Genomic DNA, 26,634 nt, shown 5'->3' with positions numbered 1-26,634 from the left:
GTGGGGAGAACAGCGGGGGTGGGGGGATTTACGCTCAACTCCATGGGTGGTTAATCCCTTTCTCCATTTGCAGAAGAATATTCCTATGTGCCAAGCAAACAAAGCTAGGTGGGCCAGTCCAGTCCGTCATCTCGGCCCTACGCGTCACATTGGTGGAGACCGCAGCTGTCCAGTTCAGATCGACGCCTCTGTGAGAGCCAGGTGAGCGTAACAGAACGCGAAGCCTACCCACAAATTCCCATCCGAGCGTTATGGATACCTCAGAGACTGACCAATTGGCCCAATTACTAGGGGAACTGAGGGCTGAAGTGCATTCAGCCCGTCAAGAAACCAATGCTCTTAGGAGAGAACTGATTTTGTCAAAGGAGCAAACTGATGACCTTGCTAGGCAACTATTGCAAAGCCAGGCTGGACAAGCACCCCTACCTGGTTCTGGGGGAAATCCAGCTCCTGTGTTATCGAGTAATCCTGTGCAAATAAACCTACCAGGAAATATTCCATTAGCTCCACCTGAACGCTTTGCCGGAGATCACAAAAGGTTTGCCGTGTTTATGAATCAATGCTGCTTGCACTTTTTATGCAGACCTGGAGCCTTCCCAAACGATCAAGCCAAGGTAGCCTTTGTATTGTCATATCTCAGTGGCAGTGCAGCTGATTGGTCAATTCCACTAGTTACTCAGGATGACTCAATTCTTCGGGATTTTCAGGGCTTTCAAACTAGCATGGAAAGACTATTTGCCCGGCACTCCCAAGGACAGGCCCTGGATAATGAACTTTTGTCCCTACGACAGGGTAACTAGGACCTTCTATCCTACATCGCGATCTTTAATAGGTTGATAGTGGAAACTGGATGGCCTGAGGTAAAACGAATCACGTTATTTCATTGAGGGCTTCGAGGAGAACTCAAGGATGTCTTGGCTCAAGTCGTGAACCCACCTCAAGACTGCAGGGAACCGGCTGGTCTTTCTAACGTTAGGTTCCCTTTTTCCCAATCATCCATTTACACTTGTGCAAGTTTTCCCCCATTTCCAACAGAATTGCCTCAATTGCAATCAATCACCCTACGCCAAAGTAGAGCACCTTAAAAAACTTTAATACGCCACCACACCCAACCGGCCAAGCTCGATATAACTACATCGCCCATAATGCACTACTGAAATTATTAGCGTTCCCCATCCGCAGGCCAGCAGAGCCAGCGCAACCGCCACAGATTGGAGTCAATGGACAACGGTGACTGTGTCCCAAAACAATGCTGCGTTACTAAAAGCAGCCCCCAAAACAAGCAGGCCCATGACTGAGCACGTGCACAGACCTATTCACATGCCTAACATATAGGCCTAAACCAGACAAACGCATACAAAGGCCTCGCACAGCGTTGTATTCGCACCAGCCTGAATGCAGTACCAAATAAAGGCGTCCTTGTGCCTTAGCCATCTCACTATCAAAGTCACGTCAACCCCAAGGACAACAATGTACTGGTTCTGTAGTATTTTACAGCGCCCAGTGGGCAGAACCACTTTACCAATGCCCAAACTCAGAATCAATCATCCCCCGGGCTACAACGGCTTCATCCTGTAACCAACTCAAACCAGATATCTGATGTATGGCGGCCGGGGGACCCCACATAGCACAACCAATCTGCACGCAGCCGCACCAGCGGCAATGAACTTCCCTTTCCATTAACCATTGGACCGGTTCTTCCACCCATACCTAGAAAATGAATTTAAACACACAACCTACTGAATGCCCACAAACATCGGGCCCTGGTTGCAGCCTACGGCAACAAAACATGGGAAAGTCAGAACTCCTCCCTTGGAAACTTTCATTAATGCACGTGGCATGAAACTGTCCCCTATTGCTAAAATGCAATTCATGAATGTGAGCAAATTGTCTATGTTGCCCTGCAGCACCCCCTCCCCTCCACCAGCGATCCTGCCGATCCCCTGTGTTTGTCAAGACGCCGTCTTGCATTCTGAGATATGTAGTTCGATGGCTATGCAAAATTTGTAACGTGCGTCGACATTGCAAATTGCAAATTCCCTTAAATAATACGACAACTGCTGCATGCATGAACCACACAATAACCCAGCCTTGTCACATGCACCGTAGCCCCAATGCTTTATTAATGCAGCTTGTGCAGCGCAGGGCCATCAATGAGCACCATAAAGCCTTGAAACTCATACAAGATGACACATGCTGCAAGAATGAACCAACAAGAACCCAGCCGAATACATTATAAGTGGCACGGCAGCCAATAAACATTCGCATGATGCGGGCACGTTCATTACGAGTGGCACGGCGACCATGCAAACTAATTGAAATGTAATATTGTCATCCTGGCGTAGCACCAGCAACCAAAGGAAAGAGGGATAGATTATAAGATACCCGGTCATTGCGCCCTTTGCCTCCCCAGGCCACCCTCCTCCCGTTAATGGTAGTTACATTCAACTGCACTACCTGTCGTGTGCATTTTCCCAGCCTCCTGATAAAACAAAGTGCGGCTGTTCCGCGACCACCTCTCCCACTGATTGCACTGCGGCATGCTCGCGGCACAGCGGACGACAAACATTCCCGTTTGCAGTCCGCACGCACATGAAGCACACCGAATGCTCATGGTCCCCCAACAATCGCTAAAACAACGGTACACACGTGCAATACCAGCCCCCAACCCTGCTTTTGTTCCCCAACCTGCGCCCTACTCCTGTGTCCTTGATCCCAAAGGAGGCCCAACTATTATATTACCCTTTTCCCGCCTTACCGCGCGTCGTCACTGCAATTCCCCGTGCCGGCCTGCATGCCCGGCAACCGTAATGGTCCGCAGCATTACCGGCCACCTGGCCCTTGATCCCGCGTAAACCCCCCTATTATTTATGCAGCGACTCACGTGCTACTGGCTCCCCTAATCTCAAGCTTGCAAACCTAACCCGTACTTCTTCTGCCATTCGTCCGCGACACGACCGCTTCACTGGACCGTCACTCCTTCTGGAACTGGAGACTCGGGACTCCGGCTGCCTGAGTACAGGAAACTTCTCAGCCTCCCAGGAACTGAAAACCCCTCGTATTCGATGAAACATGGACGGATGAGTCCAATTCCAATATGTAGCCGGGAGGAAGGCGGGGACCGAGAGAGAAAGCCACCCTTGTGAAGGCCTTTATAGGCCCTACTCTCTCTCGGTCCTTCGCACACTTCCCCTTCCGGCATTGGCCACGTTCCACTTCCGGGGCAGGCCCGCCCTGTGCCCCTAGTGGGGGAGGCTGGTCTGCTACCCCCACAAGGGGGCGGCGCCCGCTATGCCTCCTCTGTCGTCACGTTCGCCCGACATTCTGATCACCTACAGTTACACACTGACGGACATGCAAAAGACTAAGGTCACACCTGCCACCCACCCATTACCTCGACACACAACTGTGTCTGCAGAATTGTCACCTTAGGTTGCCTAAATGATAACTGTGGGAGCAGGGCTATGAGGTGGCTCAGGAATGGGTTTAATGCCCCAAGCAGGCTACAGAAATAAACAACATCAATAATAATAATTTAGCATTTATAGGGCTACGAACCCTCAAGTATCTGAGCGCTGCTCGTTACTACCCACGGTGTCTGGTGCTCATTTATCAACCTTGGAAAGATGAAAGGCTGAGTTGGGCCCTTCTGGATTCTCACCTGTGTCAGCAGGCTCTGCACGGATGTCAAACCGAGCGCTCTACTCGCTGTGCTATAGGACCTGGCAACTTCAACGTAGCTCAACGTGAGGTGACACTCCAGCAACACCAGCAGGTCAGGGTCTGTATACACAGTAAGGGGGCACCAAAAAACAAGCATGTTCCTCAAGAAACAGCCCACAAAAGGAAAGGGAATGGTTGGTGATTGTACCAAATAGTAGAGCAATGTCCTACCATTTGGTTCCCTTCCAATTTGCGAGGAGGGAAGGAGAGCCGGTGGAGAGTGTCCGGACATGAAGATATGCCACCCCTCCCCCATTGTTCCAGATCTAAGGCTCTTATTTTCTTATGGTTCTCCATTCGCGTTTCTAAAACAAAACTTTTGGTTGACTTTCATTTCATGCAAGGAAATGTCGGGACCGCCTCAACATATCAATTATTACAATTATATGCACCAAAGCAGATGTGCTTCTTGCGACCCGCTGAACGCAATCCTATATGTGTGTAGTAAATACATATCACACCTTTTTCTGAAGCATTCTATATTTGATAACGCACATGCCACCTTCCCGGCACAATGAGCAGCGCTCCTATTAATTAAAATAAATGATCAACACGTTTTGTTTCACCCCGGGCTTAGAGCATTCCTTAGTCTAGTGTTTTGTAATGCTTTATTTAATTGCAGTTTTTCCAACACACTCTACACGCACACAGAGTCATTTAATAGAACCACCAGCAGTGAAGTTGGGCATATGCAACCCCCACCCACTTCCCCAAATAGTGTTTGTGGCTATTCCGGAGTCACTGATGCAAAGGTACGGTAGTCAAAGCATGTTCGCAGGCCACTGTGCGAGGGTGAACCAGTCCTCTCGCCTCTAAAGAACCCGCTGTCTTCTGCACCCCCATTCCCCGAAGAACACACAGAATAGCAAACACGGTTTAACCTGCCCTTCTGCACTGCAGAGCTCTGCCGTGCTACAGTATTTATGTATTTGCTTATGTATTTATTTATTTATTTATGTAGCACACCGAGCCCTGAGGCATCTGGGCGCATTTCCTACAGGTACATATGACACAATCCAGAACTATATACAGGTACATATGATACAATTGTTACAGACAGTGTGTTAAAAGACAGATTATGGTAGGTAAATAGTGGTTACAGTAGAAGTTCAGGAAGAGAAAAGGCTAATATTCTAAGTAACTTACAGGTGCATTCTTAGGTAATGAGAGAGAGAGAAGTGAGCTGAGTCAGTGGGTTCTAGACTTCTTTCGAAAGAAGCCATGTTTTGCATTTTTTTTCTGAATAGGTGGAAGGAAGGTTCTGTTCTTAAGGTAAGTGGTAGAGTGTTCCACAATTTAGCGGCTAACACAGGGAAGCTGCTGCCTCCAGCTTTTTGAAGCTTAAATCTAGAGATCTTTAAGCAGTGATCTTGAGCAGATCTAGTGGGACGTGCTGTGATATTTTGGGTGAAGTTGTCAGCTAGGTAACTTGGTGCCAAGTTGGCAAGACACTTGTGTGTAAGTGATATACCTGTTGTACTCTATCCTTTGGTTGACAGTGTCATGTTCTGTACGGCAGATCCTTATCCTGGGAGGTACTTCAACATGGCTGCCGTATCTGGCGATTATAGCACACACAACAGTCTAGATGTTCTTTCGCAGAACACATTGCAGCTCACTGATGTCACATCCTCCCAAGCAGCTTATCAACAGGATCCTCCAAGAGTCCAGTGTGTTGCTACTCTCTTAGGAGTATACAAGCGCTACGTGAGTTAGTTTGTTACAGTTTACCTCTCCTTGCTTCCTTATTCCTGACTCCATCTGACACTCTCTCACCTCGCTATTTTCCCTCCTATTCTTGATCTGCAGACCGCGTCTGGCAAACTGATAGACAAGGAAATTATATTCTAATCTAAACCTTATCTTCTTCACCAGAACTTAGTCTCAATTGCTAAGAAGCTCCCAAACTCAGAAGGCGGAATTGCATCCCGCGCTGGAACATCTCGGGGAGACAACGCTCTCTAGCAGCTCTCCGCAGGGTTTTTTCCCCCGTGAGGGTTTCCCTGGGAACCTCCCGGGGATCAAGCCTTTGAGCAGGACTCCGGAGGGGTTTTCAGGGAAATTCCTAATTTCTACAGGGAGAGTCAGAGAGATCCATTCCAGGCACTCACCGGGCCACAGGACATTTCTCTTCGTTCATCCAGCCCAGGTAGGTGATTTTCTGTTTTCCTTCTCTATTCACCTGGAGCAATTGATATTTATATCTAACATTGTATATTCGCTGACAGTTAGCAACGCCTAAAAAAGTAGTCAGCAGTTGCTGACTAGCTCCAAGTGATTAGAGTCGGTTCCAGAGAACCCCCTAAAATGGATCCTCAACAACAGCAGATCCAGCAGCTAATAGCTGCGGTACAGTCATTAACTACTGAGGTGCAACAACTTAAGCAGGAGAATAATACCCTCCGACAGCACCAACAACAGGCAGCTCAGCAGGTAGCCCAGCAGGCCTTAGCCTCTCGCGTACCTCATTGTTCAGAGGTTCCTCCTGGCCCTTTACCAGGCGGCCAGTTTGATGGGAACCCCCATAAGGTCAAAGTATTCCTAGACTCTTGTGCCGTACAGTTTACGTTCAAGGGGGCATTTTTTCATACCGATCGAGACCGTGTGGGTTACATGGTCTCACAAATGACAGGACCAGCCTTAGCCTGGGCAACCCCTTTGATTACTAGTAATAATCCCATCCTGGACTCTCATACGGCCTTTTGTAACAGCATTCGCACCATGTTCGGCCGACAAGAAATCCGGGTGGCCTCCCAAGAACACCTCCTTGATTTCAAACAAGGAAATCTTGATATACTGACCTATATTACTAAATTTAAGCAGATGGCAAGTGAGACCACCTGGTCCGACGATGCCCAGGTTACGATCTTTAGGAGAGGGTTATCGGAAGAACTTAAGGACGAAGTGTCCAGAGTATCACACCCCACCAATCTAACGGAATTCATAGCTCTAGTTCTACAGTTAGATTACCGTATGAAGGAGAGACTGTTAGAAAGGAGAAAAGGCCGGACTCCTCGATTCGCATCTAACTTTCCTCACTCGCCCAGGACTCAGGTTACAGAAGAACCTATGCAGTTAGGATCAACTGCAAGAGGGCCTTTAACGCCAGAAGAACGGAATCGCAGAAAGACCTTAGGCGTGTGTATGTATTGTGGCGCCAATACTCATACTGTACAAGACTGCCCGATTACACCGCCTAGGCGCTCGGGAAACGCCAGCGCCCGGTCGTAAGAGGAACCACGATCCAGGATCCCACTCTTCAGCCGGGTTCCTCACAGTCTTTTCATTCTTCAATGTGTACTAGTCATCCTGATACCAACATGGTAGTGTTAAGGATTTCATTTTCCTTTGGAGATAGAATTTTACGGGATATTCCAGCACTTATCGACAGCGGAGCTGCAGGGAACTTCATCGATGACCACTGGGCTGCTTCACATGGTATCCCACGCTCCTCAAAGGCAGAATCAATACCAGTGGAAAGCGTTGATGGAAGTCCATTTAATTTCAGGACCTATCAAAGACCAGACCAGCCCTCTGTTGATGTCCATTGCATCTCATCGGGAGAATCTCACCCTGGATATCATCCGAGCAGCTCATCATCCCATCATCTTGGGTATACCTTGGCTCAAAAAGCACAATCCATTCATAAACTGGACCGCGGGCTCTTTTTTCTTAGGGTCAGAATATTGTCTGGCACATTGCATAGAGGATCAACAAAAAGTACTGGTAGACTCAATGTCCACTCTCCAGGGGTCACCAGGGGTTACAACTCTAAACCAGATTGCCGGTCTTCCAGAAGCATACCAACAATACCGAGAGGTATTTGCCGCTACTGAATACAATCAATTACCTCCTCACAGAAGAGATGATTGTACCATTTAGCTGATTCCAAATCAACCTTTACCTTTTGGTCGGATGTACATCCTATCTAATAACGAAAAATAGGTTTTACGAGACTACCTTAGAACAAATTTAATGAATGGATTGATCACAGAGTCAACCTCACCAGCAGCCGCTTCCCTGTTCTTTGTTGCAAAGAAAAACATTGCTGAACTCCGTCCTTCGATAGACTTTCGGGGACTGAATAAGATCACAGTTCCCGATAAGTATCCGATGCCCTTAATTCCTGACATCTTAGAGGCCGTTAAAGGGGCCACCATATATTCAAAATTAGACTTAAAAGGAGCTTACCACCTTATCCGAATAAAATCAGGGGACGAATGGAAAACGGCATTTCGAACCCCTTTTGGCCACTTCCAATATAGAGTGATGCCTTTTGGTCTTTCTAATGCTCCTGCTGTCTTCCAACGATTTATGGACCATCTGTTCGCCGACCTCCTCCTTCACAACGTCGTTGTCTATTTAGATGACATTTTAGTCTATTCCAACACAGCACAGGAACATGAGAAACATGTTGAAGAGGTTCTACGGCGACTCCAGCAGAATCATTTATACTGCAAGCTGGAAAAGTGCTCTTTCCACCAGCCCCAGGTTACTTATTTGGGGTATGTTCTATCCTCAAAGGGAATAGCTATGGACCCGGAGAAGGTGTCCGCTGTTTAGGACTGGCCTACGCCTGCCTCCTGCAAAGACATTCAACATTTTGTGGGGTTTTCGAACTTCTACCGACGATTTATACCTGAATTCTCCAGACTAACACAGCCTTTGACGAATCTTCTGAAGAAAGGAATCCCTTTTCTTTGGACAGAAACAACAGATAAAGCCTTTAAGAGGCTTAAGGAGCTTTTTACCTCAGCCCCAGTGTTGTTAACCCCTGATCAGAACCGTTGGTTCATTGTGGAAACCGACGCCTCACAATATGCTCTACTGGCTGTCTTGCTTCAAATAGACAACTCAGATCTTGAACGACCTGTAGCATACTTGTCCAAAACCCTTGCTCCGGCGGAGCTAAACTATACGGTACTGGAGAAAGAGTTATTGGCAATCAAACGAGCATTCGAAGAATGGCGCCATCTACTACTGGGAGCCAAATTTCCGGTAGAAGTCCGGACAGATCATCATAACCTCAGGATCCTACAATATGCCCAAACATGTAACAGCCGTCAAGCCAGATGGGCCCATTTCTTTTCTCCATTTCGAATCACGTTCACAATCATCCCAGGAAAGGAAAATCTAAAGGCCGATGCTCTATCCCGTAAGGAACAGCTTCTGAACAACCCTTTCAGGTCTGAACCCATCTTCCCTTGTATGGCTCTGGAACTGCACACTGTGCCCGATTTTCTCTCACGTCTGAAATCACAATCCTGTCCTACTGTCAAGAAAGAACTACCACGGTCTACACAACTGGCGTTTACTTTGGAAGACGGTTGCTATTTCTTTGGACACAGGGCGTATATTCCCACACGAACACTTCAGGAAGAAGTTCTCAATATGTGCCACAGTTCAAAATCAGCTGGACATAGGGGCTTTGCCTCCACCCAAGAATTGGTTTCTCGTTTCTTTTGGTGGCCATCATTAAGAAAGGACATAAAAGAATATGTTAAATCATGCCCCATATGTCTCCAAACTAAAACGTCTCGGCAAGCCCCTCTAGGACTTTTGGTCAAGATGCCCTTGCCCTCACGACCGTGGCAAATAATATCCACAGACTTCATAGTGGACATACCACCATCACGAGGATGCTCGGCCATAATGGTAACAATAGATACTTTTACTAAGATGGCACATTTCATTCCACTTGCCGGAGTGCCATCTGCTGCCTTGATGGCTCGCATCTTCATCAACCACATTTTCACCCTACATGGCTTACCAGAGACAATCATTTCGGACAGAGGTTCACAATATACTTCACAGTATTGGAAACTTGTCTGCCGTCATCTTGGAATCGCACAGGCTCTCAGTTCAGGCTATCACCCCCAATCCAACGGCCAGACAGAAAGACTCAACCAAACCTTAGAAGGATACCTCAGGAGCTATGTCTCCGTGGCTCAGGATGATTGGAAGGATCTATTACCTTTAGCCGAGTTCGCTTATAACAACTCTTTTCACTCGGCAATCTGTACTTCTCCATTCCATTGCTCCTATGGGTTCAACCCATCATCCTTTCCCACCTTGAAGAAGTCTGAGTCCAAATTTCCAGATGTAGATTGCCTGATGGACTAAATCCGGCAGGGTCATCGCACAGCTATCACTGCGCTTCGACAGTCCCAGGAAAGAACAAAGCATTTTGCGGACCGTCACCGGTCTCCAGCCCCGATAATCAAACCAGGAGATTGGGTTTGGCTGTCATCGAGTTTTCTCCCTCGCCATCTAGTGCCGTTCAAACGTTCTCCCCGATATTTTGGACCATTCCAGGTGATCGCCGCGATAGGATCAGTTTCCTTCAAACTCCGTCTACCGAGCACATGGGCTCGCATCCATCCGGGGTTTCACGTATCTCAATTAAAACCAGACAATCGGAGATCCTTTCACCCAAAAACCTCTACTCGTCCTCCACCAGTTATGGTCGCATCCGGACCTGAATTCGAGGTCAAAGAGATATGTGACTCACGGTATCACCGGGGCCATTTACAATATCTTATTGACTGGAAAGGCTACACACCCGCGGATAGGAGTTGGGAACCTGAATCAGCTGTACACGCGCCCAAACTAGTAAAAAAGTTTCATCTATTGCATCCGGACAAGCCAGGAGGGAGCGGTCCTAAGAAGGGGCATACTGTCATGTTCTGTACGGCAGATCCTTATCCTGGGAGGTACTTCAACATGGCCGCCGTATCTGGCGATTATAGCACACACAACAGTCTAGATGTTCTTTCCCAGCACACATTGCAGCTCACTGATGTCACATCCTCCCAAGCAGCTTATCAACAGGATCCTCCAAGAGTCCAGTGCATTTCTACTCTCTTAGGAGTATACAAGCGCTACGTGAGTTAGTTTGTTACAGTTTACCTCTCCTTGCTTCCTTATTCCTGACTCCATCTGACACTCTCTCACCTTGCTATTTTCCCTCCTATTCTTGATCTGCAGACCGCGACAGCAGTATGGGAAAAGACATTACCAGACTTCGGACGAGTTAAACCACACCCCTTTGGAGCGCGGTCCCAGCCCAGTCTCTCTTTAGTTCGGAATACAGATCCTCGCCCTCCACGAGTTATTCCGTACGCTTTATATTTATCCTTCTTCCATCGGCAGTCTAGGGAGTTCCGTAATCGGTTGTTCCCTTTTCATGTTTTCATTCTAGCGCGGTAACCTACCTCAACATCCCAGGCCTACTGCCAAACCCCCGTGAGCAGTCTCCGGGAGGCTTCCTTTGTTTACAAACTGGTAGGCTTTATATTTTGTGTTTTTTCTACTATTGTGTAGTGATCATTAGCTATTTCTCTCTCTACCCTTTCTTTTCTATTCTACAGTTTTCCTTAGCCCATCGATTCAGTACTTCTGGGAACTCCAGGTTACCTCTCCCTTCCTTCACATCGATTTCTCAGGGCGCCTCTCTTCCTACTAACTGGGGGTAAGATATAGAACAGAAGATACAAAGGGGGTCTGGCAAACTGATAGACAAAGAAATTATATTCTAATCTAAACCTTATCTTCTTCACCAGAACTTAGTCTCAATTGCTAAGAAGCTCCCAAACTCAGAAGGCGGAATTGCATCCCGTGCTGGAACATCTCCGGGAGACAACGCTCTCTAGCAGCTCTCCGCAGGGTTTTTTCCCCCGTGAGGGTTTCCCTGGGAACCTCCCAGGGATCAAGCCTTTGAGCAGGACTCCGGAGGGGTTTTCAGGGAAATTCCTAATTTCTACAGGGAGAGTCAGAGAGATCCATTCCAGGCACTCACCGGGCCACAGGACATTTCTCTTCGTTCATCCAGCCCAGGTAGGTGATTTTCTGTTTTCCTTCTCTATTCACCTGGAGCAATTGATATTTATATCTAACATTGTATATTCGCTGACAGACAGATAGCCACTGGGTATTCCGTCTAATATCCAAGATATGTTGGGACCTTGGGAGGTGCAGTGCTGATCTGAGGGCATTGTTTTGGATTACTTGCAGCTTGCTTAGATTACGCTGACTCGCGCCTTGGTAAAATGCATTGCAGTAGTCAACTTTAGAAAGAACTAAGGCTCTGGCTAAGGAGGTGCAGGTCGTTGATGATAGAAATGGTCTAGAGGTGTTTATTAACTTGCAGGTATAGGCAGTGGAGGAGGCTATTGCGTTGATTTGTCTGGTCAAAGTGAGTGAGGAATCTAGATAGATGTCTAGTGTTTTGACGTCCTTGGATACCTTTATGTTGTTGCCGTTGATGTTAAATGATGATGAGTATCGTCCGTCAAGTTTGTTAAGTCTGGATTGAGAACCTAAGAGGATTAACTCAGTCTTGTCGCCATTAAGGCAAAGTCTATGCTTGCCCATCCAGGCTTGTATGATGAGGTAGATGTAATTTAGCACTTTGCAATCTTTGATGTGGTCCCCGGTAATAGGGATGAGAATTTGGGTGTCATCTGCATAGTTTGTGTAGATGACACCCAAATGGTCAAGGTCGTCGAATAGAGGTTTTGTGAACACGTTATGTAGTGTTGGTGATACACAAGAACCTTGTGGGACTCTGCATGTGACTGGGGCTGGCTCAGCTGAGGCAGAGGGTACAAAGACCCTCATGGACCTATTGTCTAGAAAGGATTGAACTCAGCCATTGGCTTTGTTGGAGAAGTGGGCTGCTGATAAGAGGTGGTTGCATAAGACTTTATGGTTAACCAAGTCAAATGCTGCCGAGAGGACTAATAGTAGTAACAGGGCGAGTTTGCCATTGTCTTTTAGGTTGTCCATTTGTGTCTTGATCAACAGGGAGTGGGACACACTACAGGGCCCTCTGGGGGTTGGAGGGGCGCTGAGTGAGACCAAGCACGTCCGCCCTTGCAGGGTCCAAGCCCTTGATCACCCTGCCACGTACAAATCTTTAACTTTTCTGCCCTATCTAATGGAATAGGTCTAACATTGTACGGACCTCAAATTACCTGAAATATAGGCACTCCAACCTATGCCTATATGCACAAAACTCAAGAAAGTCAAATTTCGACTCTATGATCACTTCTAAACGTTCATTGAATGGTAGCACCCTTTTCTATATTGTCATTAGGTGGTCCAGACCCAAATAACAGCAGGTAGCCATTGAAGTGACCCTGTAACATGGAAACAAAGCAAAAGTACAACTGGGCACTGTAGAGATGCAGGGCGGATGCTACCAAACAATAGGATCATAGATATCCCTAGAACAAATTGTCATGCCTTTCCAACATGCTGCAGCTATGAAAGAGAGAGTCGGAGATTTATATTGGGGGAGGGGCGTGCAGGAGCAGTAACGGAAAGACTGGCCCTCCCAACAGGAACAGGACCATTGACCTCAGCTTCAAATGGAAGATATGGCCCACATTTGGAAACAAAAAGGCTGGAGCTCCAACATCAGATTATGAGTTATTAGAAGGAACTAGGAGAGAGCTGCAGTCCATTTGGCTATACTTCAGGCCTGCAGAGTTATTTCCACTCAATGAATAATGAACATGCTGCTTGAAATGTATCATTATGTATGTATAAATAAACAGTCAATGGTGATGGAGATGAAAGAAGACATGGGGGTGACAATAGGGCTGGACAAAATTGTTAAATTCCATTCTGCTAGACAGGGAAGCACAATCTGATTGATTTTGTTCTGCTTTGCACAAATCCGCCGTTGCACCACCACTGTGTATAGAAAAGAGTGGTGTGAAGTTGCTCGCCCGCCTTCGCAAACCAAAAAGAGCCATCCATTGTTTCTCATGCTGTTGCTCGAACACTGCATGATTCAAAAATGCCCCCCAATGTTTCATCTGCCACTGCGTGAACCTAGCAAGAATTGAAAAGAGCATCACAAAGTTTTTCGGGCCGCTGTGCAAACTTAGCATAAAATGAAAAGAGTGGCAAACATTTTCTCGAACTGCTTTGTGAACCTAGTACAAATCGTAACTGAAACTGCACAAAGTTTCTCATGATGCAGTGCGAACCTAGCACAGATAAAAAAAATCAGTGCAAAGCTTCTTGTGTCGCTGCACGAAACTAGCACAGTTCGAAAGAAGGACCGCACAAAGTTTCTCATCTCACTGTGTAAAAATAGCATGGAACGCCAAAGACCTGAAAAAAGTTACTCATACCGCTGCAAACCTAGCACAAATCAAACCTCCATGCAAAATTTCTTATGAACTGAGTGAAACCAGCATGGTTTGGAAAAACCTGCTCAACGATTCTCGTGTCACTGCACAAAACTAGAATGAACCAAAATATTGTCCTGTGCGAAGTTTCTCATCTTGCTACATGAAACCAACATGGAAACGAAACACCACGGAAAACCACACAAAAGTGGGCAAAATTTCAGTGGTGGTGGAGCTGTAATGCTGATTTCGTGGAACAGGTGGAAATGTTCGCCCACCCCAAGGTGGTATATATGGCACCATATTACAGAAATTCTGCACCAGTGCAAGTGCAACTTTGCATGGTATCAGCACTAGGGCAACGTTTGCCCTAGGGTAAACGCCTATTCTTCCAATGCACTTTTAAATCAGGCCACAGTTTGTCCTATTGCAAAAATGCTTTTTTTACTTGGGAGAGGAAGCATGGCATTTCGTGAGCTAGTAGTGGGCTGAGAAGCGGGCAGCATTCATGGGAAGAAAACATATAGAAACCCATTTTGGAAGAAAAACCTGCCACGTGTATTAGCATTGCACATTTAACACTGGCATGAATTTCCCTTGATGACAGGTGGTCCATTCCACCCCCTTAGCGGTGCATGGTGGTGAGCCGCCGGCAAGGCCTCCCCATCATGCCCTATTGGGGCCAGTACTGGGAGGCCCATATCCTGGGCCTATACTGAATACTTCCTGATCCTGTTCCTGGCCACTGTCACCCCTACCGTCCCGAAGTCCCACAGGGAGAGGCAGCCAACCTACATCGCAGCTGACCCAGGCAACGGGGCACCCCAAAGGGGCAATTCATCGTCCTCTCGGATCCCCAACATTTGCCACAGGGGCCAGGACCCACCAGTTGGCAGCACTCCCCTATACCAATCAGTACTTATAAAAGCCTGGAAATGCTTCAATAAAAGTTCTGTTCTCTGCTCAGACAGGTGAACCCCATCACGGGGAAAGTAAGACTTGCCTCTCACTAAAGCATTGGCCACAGTCCTGAATTGCCCATGGCTACCTGCCAACTGCGCCAGTCTATTTTCAGTTTTCCGGTGGAAATGTTCAAGGGACAAGCAGCCATGCTCGACCCCGACACATTCCGTGGAATGATTTGGGACCAATCGATGATTGCCCGACGGCTGAACCTGCCCATCCACAAGAAGGGAGAGACACCAGACCTTCCCTGAGATCTTTCCTGTCCAGGGGCATCAAGTCTTTGTCCTCGATGTGCAAAATCATCAAATCTGGGCGAGGCATCCGCAACCTGGCACTCTCTTTCACCATGACCTCCCGAACCTGCTGCAGCTTTAGGTCCCGAACACCAGTCCACCACACTGAGACATCAGCACCTTTCAAGAGACCTGGCCTTGCTCGTACACCCCGGTCCACCCTTCCGATGAAAGAGTGGTCGATAATTCATACCACTCGCCTTGGCGCCATCCTCTACAGTGATAGAAAACAACATGTGAGATACACAATGACATACATTAAAAACAACCACTCCTTCAAGGCTTGGAACATAACTCCTGATACCCTGAAACATCACAATCACATGCCACAACCCTGTACAGGTGAGGGGGAATGCAACCTTTCAATGCATTTGATTTTCACCTTCCCAAGTTCATAATGTGCACTTTGTCTAAACCAAACCTGCTGCCATGGTGGCTGTCGCTATTCTGAAGGAGTAAGGGGCAAAACCCAAACCCCAAGTCCCACCCCTGCTGGAGCCCTTTCGAACATCTTCATGAATTGGAAGTGCGAAAAATAGGAGCCAAACCCTGTGAACAAATAACAGCCCTGCACCCTCCCCCCTTGCAAATAGCAAGTCAGACATGGCCGGTACAGGACAAATCAGGGCTTTGCTGTAAGTACTCAACAATATCCTTGCCCTTTTCCTTCCTGATACGTCTTAGACCGCCTGATATGCAGATGTAGCGCTACACTAGCAAAGACTGCAATGCCACTCCAGAGAGCCCCCATTCCTTTCATGAATGGATGCCCCACTAGCTATCCAAAGCAGAACACCACAAAAAAGGTAGTAGCAAACGCTGCCCTGAAAAGGGTGTATTCGTATGTGTCCCTACAAATCCCTTACAAGGTCTGACCAATGCTCCCAACATTATGAAGGGTCCAGATGCCTCCTGCCATCATTCTTTGTCCCCTGCAGCCTACCTCAGCCTGAGAGTGGCTTGTGTATCTCAAAATAAGTTGTTGTGTTGTCTACTCCCTGCAGGCCTGCAAAGTACACTTCAGTTACATGCCTATGTGCCAGAGTGCTGTATTCCCCTGACCTTGCAAGTACCCTAGGTACTGCAAGAGAGATGCCCTGTTAAACAATAACCCAGAACCCTGCTCCCTGCAAAAGACCCTGCATTCCTTAAACATACCATTGTAGGATATCTTGGTTTTAGTGGCCAAAGAGTCAGCAATCAATGGGCTCAGGGATATTGCCTTCTGCTTGGATATCACTGCCCTGTGGATTCAATCATGTTTGGGTCAGAGATCCTCCAGAGAAGCCGTTGATGGCACACAATCCTCCCCCATTACCACCTTCTGGCGGGTACCTCAGGCTCCTGCTTGTCGCCTACCCTACTTATCATTTACATCAGACTCTTTCTCGATCTCCTGAACAGTCTGGATACACCAACTATGCTAACAACACCCAGATTCATTTCAAGTTACCATGTAATTACATTTAAGACACTGAAGCTGTTAATAGAGTGTTCGCTGCAATTCAATCATGGATGGCCTTTAACTCCCTGGTCCCTAACGAGGAAAAAACAGAGCTCCTCATCATTGCATCCTCCCCCGGCTGAACAAGCTTGTTCCTCTCTACAACCACTTTATGGTCATGGGTTGTATGATCCCCATCGCCAAACAGGTAAAGACATTAGGAGTTTATCTGGATGCTGAACTCTAGATGAAATCTCAGGTTTCCCATCTCCGTTCTTCTTGTCACTAAGTGATCAAACTGCGGTATCAAATAAAAGCCTATATTTCTACCGTAAACCTATCTTTTATTGCATCTGCTCTTGTTAATACAAGACTAGATTACTGCAACAGTATCCTGATAGGTACATCAAGAGCTAACCCAAATTATCTTCAGATTGCTCAAAAGTGAGCCATTAGGGCCATACAGGGCATATCTAAACACAATCATGTTACACCCGCAAGACAGCCCCTTCACTGGCTCCCAGTTTACCACAGGATCACCCATAAACTGCTGTTATACAGTGATTACAGAGAAAATAATTACAGAGAGGGAATTTATAACAAAAAAAACAGCAAAAAAACATTGAAAATTTGTGGAAACACAGATGGGGAGTAAAGTAAAGAGATGAAACTGGTGAGCAGGGGGTTGGGGTGGGATTAAACACATCGAGAATCAAGATTTCTTTCACTGTTTTTGTTTTAGGTGAACCATCCCTCTGTAATTTATTTGTTATAATCACATAGACCCTAAGCTGCTCGCACTGATCTCTAAATGTCAGTCAGCCATTGCCTCACCCTAACTGATTAGCCCTTTAGGAGCAGCTCTGCCTATGAGATCCCTGTGCTCTAGCGACCCCCACACATTGCTGCAACCATGATACAAGCTGACTAGATTTGGTGGGGCAAGCCTCGATGTGCAGTCTCCCAGGGAATGGAATGTCTTTCCCCTGCCATTGTGAATGTCTCTATCCGTGCCTCTCTTCAATTAAGCCATTAAGAGACTTCTTTTTCAAAATTAACCAAGGTTAAGCACAAGTGTAGCTGCTTCTCCCAGGGATGTCATTTGGGGGTCACCAGAGGTCGCAAGTGCGACCTCTGAGGTCTCCCTTGCGACCGCTAAACACAAAAAACATATTTTTTTTATTTTTTTTATTTATTTTTTGCAATGCAAGCTCCTGGGCTGTGGCCAGCACCATGTGGCTCTTTAATTCTGGAGTGGCTAGCTTTCTTGTTCAGGCCCCTTAAAAAAAGAAGAAAAATAAAAACAGGAGTGCCACAAATCTAACACGTTCAGCATTGAACCTATATAAGAAAGAATAGGAATGCCAAAACATGTGTCTTTCTGGAATTCTATAAAATAATTGCTAGACTCATTAAAGTTTTATTTCAGACACACTTCAGGGGGTGAGTCACTGATTTAGTCTGTTCTTAAACGCCTCAACTCAGCCTTCCATCCTTCTGAGGTCGATAAATGGGTACCAACACAGGTTGGGTGATATTGGGTGTATATTTCTTCTATGTAAAGCTCTTAAGCGTAAGTGCTATATACTAACACGTCATTATCATTTGGTCATGGATGTCTGCTTGCATTCACAGTAATATGGTAATATGGGCCTATACACACTGATCTTAACGATACATATGGCAATCCATTCTTGTATGAAATGTACATCACATTATAGTGATATTGTAACCATATTTTTTGTAGTGTACAATGCTATGTGATGCCACTTCCTGTTTTGTCAACGGGTGAAAGGTTGTGTTCCATCACTTCCTGCGATATCACTTTGGGGTGGGGTCAAATAACATCACTTCCTGTGATGTCATCAGGGGTTGTGTGATGTCACTTCCGCTACCCCTGGCATTTTGGTGAAATGACGTCCCTGGCTTCTCCTTCTATCCTCTGACCACCATTTTTTGTTTTGTTGTTTTATGTGCGCCCTGAGGCCCATGGGCATGTGGCGCAGTGAAAGCCATACATTATAATATTAATGAGGAGGAGAGAACTGGACACCAATCCTCCAGAGTATCTCTGGAAGTGGGGTCATCTTCCTCTCTGCCACTGCCAAAACTCCTACATCTTAAAATGAGACACAGCATCAACAGCATTATTATTCGAAGTATGGACATGGCACAGACAAAAAGGAATATTGTACATGAGACACAATATGAATCATTTCAGTCGTCTGAAGACCATGGGACAAGTGCCCTGTGCCTGTTGATGGTCTGCACTATAGACATGCTATGCAACCACTCTTGTCTCACAGGGTCTGCCCCCTACCCCCTCAAATCGTCAGTGCTACATTTGGGAACAATTCCAAAAATGTAACATTCTGCACCAAGCCACACTCAAACCATTTGGGAGGCCATTGTCTCTGGAACCATTTGGCTCCCAATCCGATATCAGTGCAAGTTGGATGGGAAAATGACCCAGACCCTCAAGTCCTCCTTCACCTACCAGAACAAGCTTGTGTGATGAAGTTTCTCTGTCATCCCTCTCATTCCCCCTGCAATAGACATGTTCAATTGACCCACTAACCACTGCAGCTATCCCAGGGTCACCTTTTTTGACATGCTTTCCACAGACTGCTTACAAATGTCAGAGTGGTGACTGGGCCCTCCACCTTGCCGGCGTCTAAGGGCACCCCCAACAAATGTGCCACCTCATGAAAAGACTGCATTGTGGCCATGAACGTTTGTGTCCCTGGCTGCGCCAATAACAGAAAATCTTCTGAATAATGGAGTATCTGGGCCGCTTTTACCATCTGCACAGTGGCTCTCGGCTCAACCTCACTGAACCTTTTCAGCTTGTGTAGGAGCGCTTAGATGCCTGAGGGCTTTGGCACTACATAAATGACATAACATAACATAACATAACAATGTGTTGAATTCCTGGAAATAACTGCACGAGAGAGAACACCCCATAGGCATGCATATGTCATAACAGAAGTGCCCATCGAGTTGAAAAACAAAAAGGTGAGAATCCTCAGGATGAACCAGTAGGAGATGAAAGGTGGTTTTGACATCCACTTTAGCCAACAGAGCACTCCTACCCAGCTGCTGCAGCTGAGATAGTGCTCTATCGAAGGAAGCATACCACACTGTGCATGCACTTTCATCTATACCATCATTAAATGAAACCCAACTAGTGAAGGAGAGATTGTAAATCAAGCAGAACCTTCCACCCAACATGATCCTCTATTAATGAGCAAATGTTTTCTGGTCTGAAGGGACTGACCCAGCCTGGGGAACACCTTCACCCCAATCCCCGCCGCATGAGTTTTTGCTGCAGGGCAATTCACCCATAATTTGATGACCTTCTTGCCCCTGTCCAGATCTATGCTTACAGCTTTTGCCCTCCTGAACCACTCATCGTATGCCAACCATACCACATCGTATGCATACCACACTGTGCATGCACTTTCATCTATACCATCATTAAATGAAACACAACTAGTGAAGGAGAGATTGTAAATCAAGCAAAACCTTCCACCCAACATGATCCTCTATTAATGAGCAAATGTTTTCTGGTCTGAAGGGACTGACCCAACCTGGGGAACACCTTCACCCCAATCCCCGCCGCATGAGTTTTTGCTGCAGGGCAATTCACCCATAATTCGATGACCTTCTTGCCCCTGTCCAGATCTATGATTACAGCTTTTGCCCCCCTGAACCACTCATCGTATGCCAACCATGCCCCATGCACACACTCACGATACATTGATACGATAAGGTGCTAATTTGAGCATCATTTTGGGTGTAACTTGGGATACTTCTCAACCATCATTGCTGCAAATATAGAAAAGCGCAAATTCCAATTCACAATCAAGTTATATATGATATCTGACTTCTTATCTTTGTTACCTGACTTATTGTCTTTATTGTCTTCAGGTACTGAATGCTCTAGCAAAGAGAAAGGATCAATAAACATATCCTTCCAGATCTTTTTCATTATGCCTGTTATTGTGGGCCTACAGACTGAAGCTACACCTCACTGATGAAGCCGATCAAGGCCGAAACATGTTTGGGGATGCTCGTGGTCTTGCGCAGAAGGGATGCGACCAAGCAGTTCGGGCTGGACTGACCCTTTTGGGTTGCGAACAAACCTGATTTGCATATGGTCTTTCCCCATTTGTAACGGCTTGGAAGGTGAAGAATGATGGGCTGGAGGGTTGCCCAGAGCAATGTCAGAGGTTAAGATTGATTTGAAACATTCCAGCCATCACCTGTTTTGTTTTGTAATGTGCCAGTTAAGCATATCTGACTTCACCAGAATGGGTAAAATCCCAGCCTTCGTGTCACCTGAACCTGCACTTGTGGTAAGTGTCAGAGGGGCTACCTGTATTTCTTGCAGCATCTCCCAACTTGCTGGCCCTCTTGTCATTGTAGCTAACCCAGCATTGGGACCCACCTGAACCTACTGCCTTCGCCCCTTCTCCCATACCAGATATTGTACCTTCTATGCCTGGGAATCTCGATGGCCTAGCTAACTGCTCCCCTCCCTAAAGAGAAACCCAGCCAGAAGGCTTAGGAGAGTACTGTCCCCATGCGGGTGACCAGGGGCTGTCTAGTAACGCTAGCCACCCATTCCTGAGCCGCCCTGTGTCACCCCGGACCATGCGTTCCATCCTGGTTGACCCCCCCTCTGCAGTCCCCAGGAAGTGACACCACCTGATGCGCAAGGCTGTGACTGGTGACTGTCACCTGGCAACACCATGCTCCTCTCCAATCCCTGTGGTAGCCAGTTCCTCTGGCCATGCCGCTGCACCATTCATCTATTTAGACCCAGTCCCTCACCCCGAATCAGTGTGCTAAGCTGCCTTTCTGACTGCACAGATCCCAGCCCCTATGTGATGAATCAGTGATGATTTCTTCCAGAAAACCTGGACTGAGACCCTTCTTATGTGGCCACGGAAAGGCAGACGGTTCCTGATCCTGACCGTGAGTGTGGTGTACTGCGGAAGGATCACATGGGGGGTGGAGAGGGAACAGAACAGGAAGACTGGGAAGGCTCGGAAACCAAGTAGAAGAGGGAGAACAAGAGGGACACCAACATCTGGAGACAGCAGATTTCACCTGCTCGTTCTGAGAAGGTCCTGTTCCCCCAAACTCTGAAGTGCTGGCGCTGCTCTGCGGACAGTGTGCCGGAGAGATGTCTTTCCCTATGTGAGTCTGATTGCTCTTGTTTCCATGCAGCAAACATGTTGGAGACCAAGGTGAAAAGCAGTTGCCAAGCAGTAGTTCTCAGGAGCGAGAGGGGCTCCATAAATGTGTGGCCGTACTGAGATACCTTGAGTGAAGAAGGGTGTGGGTCCCTAAGAAGTCAGAAGTAGTAGAAGTTGTGGCAGAAGTCCTGGAAGCAGAGCATCCCACAGAGCAAGTGTTTAAGAAGCCATTGAGTGAAGCCTGGCATTCTAAAACCTTTGCGCAAACATTGCCGGCAACAGTATCCAGTTCCTTATTCACTCACATGTGATTTAATGTGAACTTCATTTTTTTGTGTGGAAGTTCTAATATGTAGACAATGGAAAAGTACCACTTGCGTGTATCAGGAGTGTCCTGTTACTGGCGTGGAAAGCTAATGCGGCTGAGACTCATTGTTAAACCCTTAGCATACTATATCTACCAAAGGAGTGGTCACGTGTCACTACTTAAGAAGAGTGAACGTGGTGAAGACCATTCCCAAATACCTAATCCTGATAAAAATAATTGTCAAAATCTTTATCTTGTGAAAACTACATCAAAGATTGGTCACGTGTACCTAAGTGTGATTCCCAAAGGAAGACAGAACTCTATCATTTCCTTTTACATGGGAATACAATTCAGCACACGTCTTTAATATCTGAAAACTACCTTAAGACGTGATCATGTGTGCCTAATTGGGATTTCTAATAAAAGACTGAACTCTGTTCTTTACTCTACTGCGGAATACTTTTTCATATATAAGAAGTTAAATTGTATCTACTGTTGAAGAAGAGAACACACATTGCTCTAGCCAAGAGCCTCCCCATATTAAAAGGGAAATCAGCCTTTCTCAGAGTAAAGAAGCAATCTAACCATTACTGTGAAGTTAATAACAGTTAAACTGGCCTGAGAAAACCATTTTCAGACATTCACTGAAGCTAAAAAAGTGGCACCAAAGCTTTTGGGTAATTACTTGGCCTGAGAAAGTTTGGGAAGGCAAACTAGCTGCTTGTAAAGACTATTCATACAACCTGTAGTGCCAAATCCTGTGTAAGCCAGAGAGAAGTGAGTCTTAAAGGAAATCCCAGGTTGTTACTGTTGCAAAAAACAAGAGAGGAAAAAGGGCTGCCCCCTTTGAAGAGGTATGTTCAGAGGAAGAGTGCCTTGCTACCTGAAGTTATTGAAGTACTTTGAAGGTCATCTTGTTGAAGCCTACCTAGATGTACAAATGACTGAAGTTGCAGTAGTTGTCTAAAGTACTGAAGATGTGGTGGCATATCTGGTTGTCAGTGGATGCAATGCTGTAGCTCCCTAAACCAAGTGGAGTACTATGAGACAAAGGTGACTTCTCTCAAAGTGAATCAAGTAAAAGTGAAGGTATTGAAGTGGAAGCAGCAGCACTGAGAGGTCAACTTGACAAATATACCGTTGTGAATTCTAAAACTGTAACTAATGAAATACTAACTGTTACCCATATCACTGGCTGTTGGGGATTTTGCATTTCTTTTGAACTTTGGCAAGTCTGCTTGAAGAATTGACAAATCATCGTTGTTGAGATTACCATTGGTGCTATTTGGTTGAAGTTGAAAGTGGATATTTCACCAAGGAGAAAATACTTTCCATTGTTGTAACTTTGGTTAGCAATCCTTTCTTTGACTTTGAAATATCAAGAAATGATTTGAAACATTTCTTTCTTTGGTTGAACATTAATAGAGTTGACTTTGAATCCTGGGGAAGTGAATGCACCCAGGACATCAGAAGATTATTCAAAACTTGCAAATGTTTTTTATGTTATGTGGCATTTTCATATCTTTTTTGTGTATTTGTTGCTTAGTGTGAGGGCCAGATATCCTGTGTTAGAGTGTTTTCCCTCAGCTTTGGTTAGGCATGGAATTCCTCATCAGAGTACGGATAGTGAGCTATTTTTACTACATTTATTTGGAGAATAAAATGACTAGTTTTGATAAATAATCAGGCAGTTGTCCGCCTCGCATTACTGACACCTCACAGCATCCATGTATTCCCTGTAATCAACCGCAGTGCAGCGGCAGAGTGAGTCTGTGCGGATCCAGCCTCTGGGGCTGCAGGGACCGTGTTTACCAATGGAGACCCCAAGCTTGTTCCCTTCTTCATTGAATTTAGCTTTTGTAATGGCAAAAGCTTCCCTTGGGTGGTCATTCCTACCAGGAGGCATGCTGGGCTGCATGTTCCCAGAGACCACTTCACTCCACTAAAGTTAAGTGCACTGCCCCCAATTCCTCTCTGCCTCCCCCAATTGAGACATCCCCTTGTCCAACCCTCTCTCCTGTACCCTGGTAAAAAGTGCTCCAAACTGAGCTGCATCCATTATTATCTTATAGAAACCTTCAATCCCTGAAAAAACGAGTGATCTTTTCAGGGAAACCCTGGAGTTATTATGCAAAAATGGGCACTAAGCCCTGACCAACTAGCATCAATAGGCAATAGATCCTGGCAAGCCAGGCTTCCTGAAGATTCTACTCACGACACAGGTGTTCCAACAATTGTAGGCAAATTCAGTGCCCCACTAACTGATGTTCCAAAATCAGTGCCCCAATTTACTCCAACAGTCAGAGCAACGACCACACCAAACTAGCTCACACCCAAACACCACAGCCCAGACACCACAACCCTGCTGCCCACAACACACCTGACCCTGCAAACCTTCAAAGGGACTATACCATGCCCCTGTAAGCACTCTCTTAGTCTGAATCCCTCCAGGCTGGGCTCAGGTTACAACAATATCTGACTCAGCCCTGAGCCCAAGGGAAGCAAGCAGGGAGGCCCCAGGCAGCAAGGAATGTGAGGTACCAATAAGACTTTCAGCAATGGTGGTATTGAAGGTCTGGGCAGTGCAGGCATGCAGAGGAGCAGAAGCCGGACAAAGAAGCAATGCGGGTCGACCTCATGGTTGTGAGGAGTGGGACCACCATGGGATAACCGAGGAGAGGATGCTTTCACCCTCTCGGGTTGCACTTAAATTGCAGTTTTCCTGCCACTGGATCCCTTCCCAGCCACCAGCTAGCCTGTTAAATGGAACTGACTGCTGATGACCCTGGCCCGCCCACTCGCAGCGCACCCAACCGCTTTCTGACGGGTGTGTTTGCATCATCACTGTGCGCCAGGAGGAGGAGACGTGGGGAAGGAGGTGGGGAACTGGAGCCCAACAATGTACCCTCTGTCCACAACGCTCCCCCAGCCCAACCAAGCCATGCTTTCATTAGAGGGCCTTGCCTTCTGGAAATTACATAATGGTCTATGGAAATTGTGGTCATCATGAAGCAAGACAGAGACAACAGATTCAAAGTTCAAACAAAAGCTCTTTATAAACTTAAATGTCAGGATGCTGGAAGACCTAACTTGCCCTATATTAAGGTAGAATTTCCTGAGTCTGAGTCAGTAAGTTCAACTTAAAAGTCTGTTGCTGTCCAAAACCTATGCTTGCCCTCACAATTAAATCTAAACAATGTGTAGGGATGTCAGCAACCAATGTGATAGTGTTCAAACAAAAGTTTTGAGCTTCTTCCAGCTCCAGGAATTCTTAGCTCTCTTCCCCAAGTTGCAGCAGTTCCAACAAAATGGCCTCGGGTTTATTTTCCCTAAGTTCCAACAGTTCCAACAACATGGCTTCAGGTTTTCCTTTCCCAAGTTCAACACAGTTCCACAAAATAGTCTCAGGTTTCCCTTCCCCAAGTTCAACACAGTTCTACAAGGCTTCAGATTCATAGTTAAGTCCATTGGTTTGGCTTGCCTTTTATTTCCGTCACTTGCCCAACTTTTAGGCCAAACAGCCTCAGCATCTTGACTACATTTATTTCAATCCAAAAAAGGGTTACTCAGTCTAGGCGCAGTTGTCGGACCAGACAGTCCACCCACTGCTGGCCGTGCAACCGATAACCCATGGCACTTTACAACAGTTCATACATTCTTATAGGACTCCCTTGACAACATAGATTTCCTTTCTGCATCTGTGTTTTACATCCACTTATTCTTCTGATGCATTTTAATGGCCTCTTGACTTTATCAACATGTGACTTTCACACACTTTCCTTTGTGGTATTTCTTCTGGTTGCCACCTTGCCTCCACACTATCCAAGAGTGTCTTGCTTTGTGTACTTTTCCACTTGGTTTGCAAAAGCTGTTTCTTTAACTTTGTCTTGTTCACAAATGCTCCTCACGTTTCATTTCATCCATACGATATTCTCATTTCTTTTCTATATCTCAGCATTCAAAGTTGTTAATGCTTGGCACCTTGTTAGGTATTCAATATTTCATCTTTGGTCTACTCACCCATTAATTATTATTCAAAAACGTATCTCGTGCTTGGCAAATTGTTCGATATTCAATAGTTTACTTTTCCAATCCCCAGACCCATTTGTCTTGCCTTCCAATTTGTTCAGCCTCCGCCATCACCCACACCCTGCCCCTGAAGCGCCCATCCTGAGTGAACCTTCCCCGTCACTTGCCGGTGTGTGGCCGCTCCTTGGGGTGCACTGGTCCTGTTCACGGATTCTCCTTCACTCATCATTCTCTCCCAAAGGGCTCTGATGAGCAATGCTCACTCTCGCTGGTCTTTCCTGCAGTGGTTTGCAGCTTCTCAGTGTTCCCCACTCCCAACGGGAACACACGGCAATGGGCTACGTCAAGCTGCCAACTCTCCCATGGCCCACAGTGGCATTGGTGTTTCCTTGCTTTCCTTCGCACCGCGTCCCTTTCACCGGTCCATATGTTGCCTGCTCCTACCCAGCTGCTCCCTCTCTCTGCTGTTTCTGCCTCGCTCTATACACCTGCAACCAGTTAACAGGTTGCAGGTGTGAACACTCAG

Source organism: Ambystoma mexicanum, chromosome 10, assembly GCF_040938575.1.
Source record: "Ambystoma mexicanum isolate Mex_15411 chromosome 10, UKY_AmexF1_1, whole genome shotgun sequence".
Lineage (NCBI taxonomy): Eukaryota > Metazoa > Chordata > Amphibia > Caudata > Ambystomatidae > Ambystoma > Ambystoma mexicanum.
Note: the sequence above shows the minus strand (reverse complement) of the source record.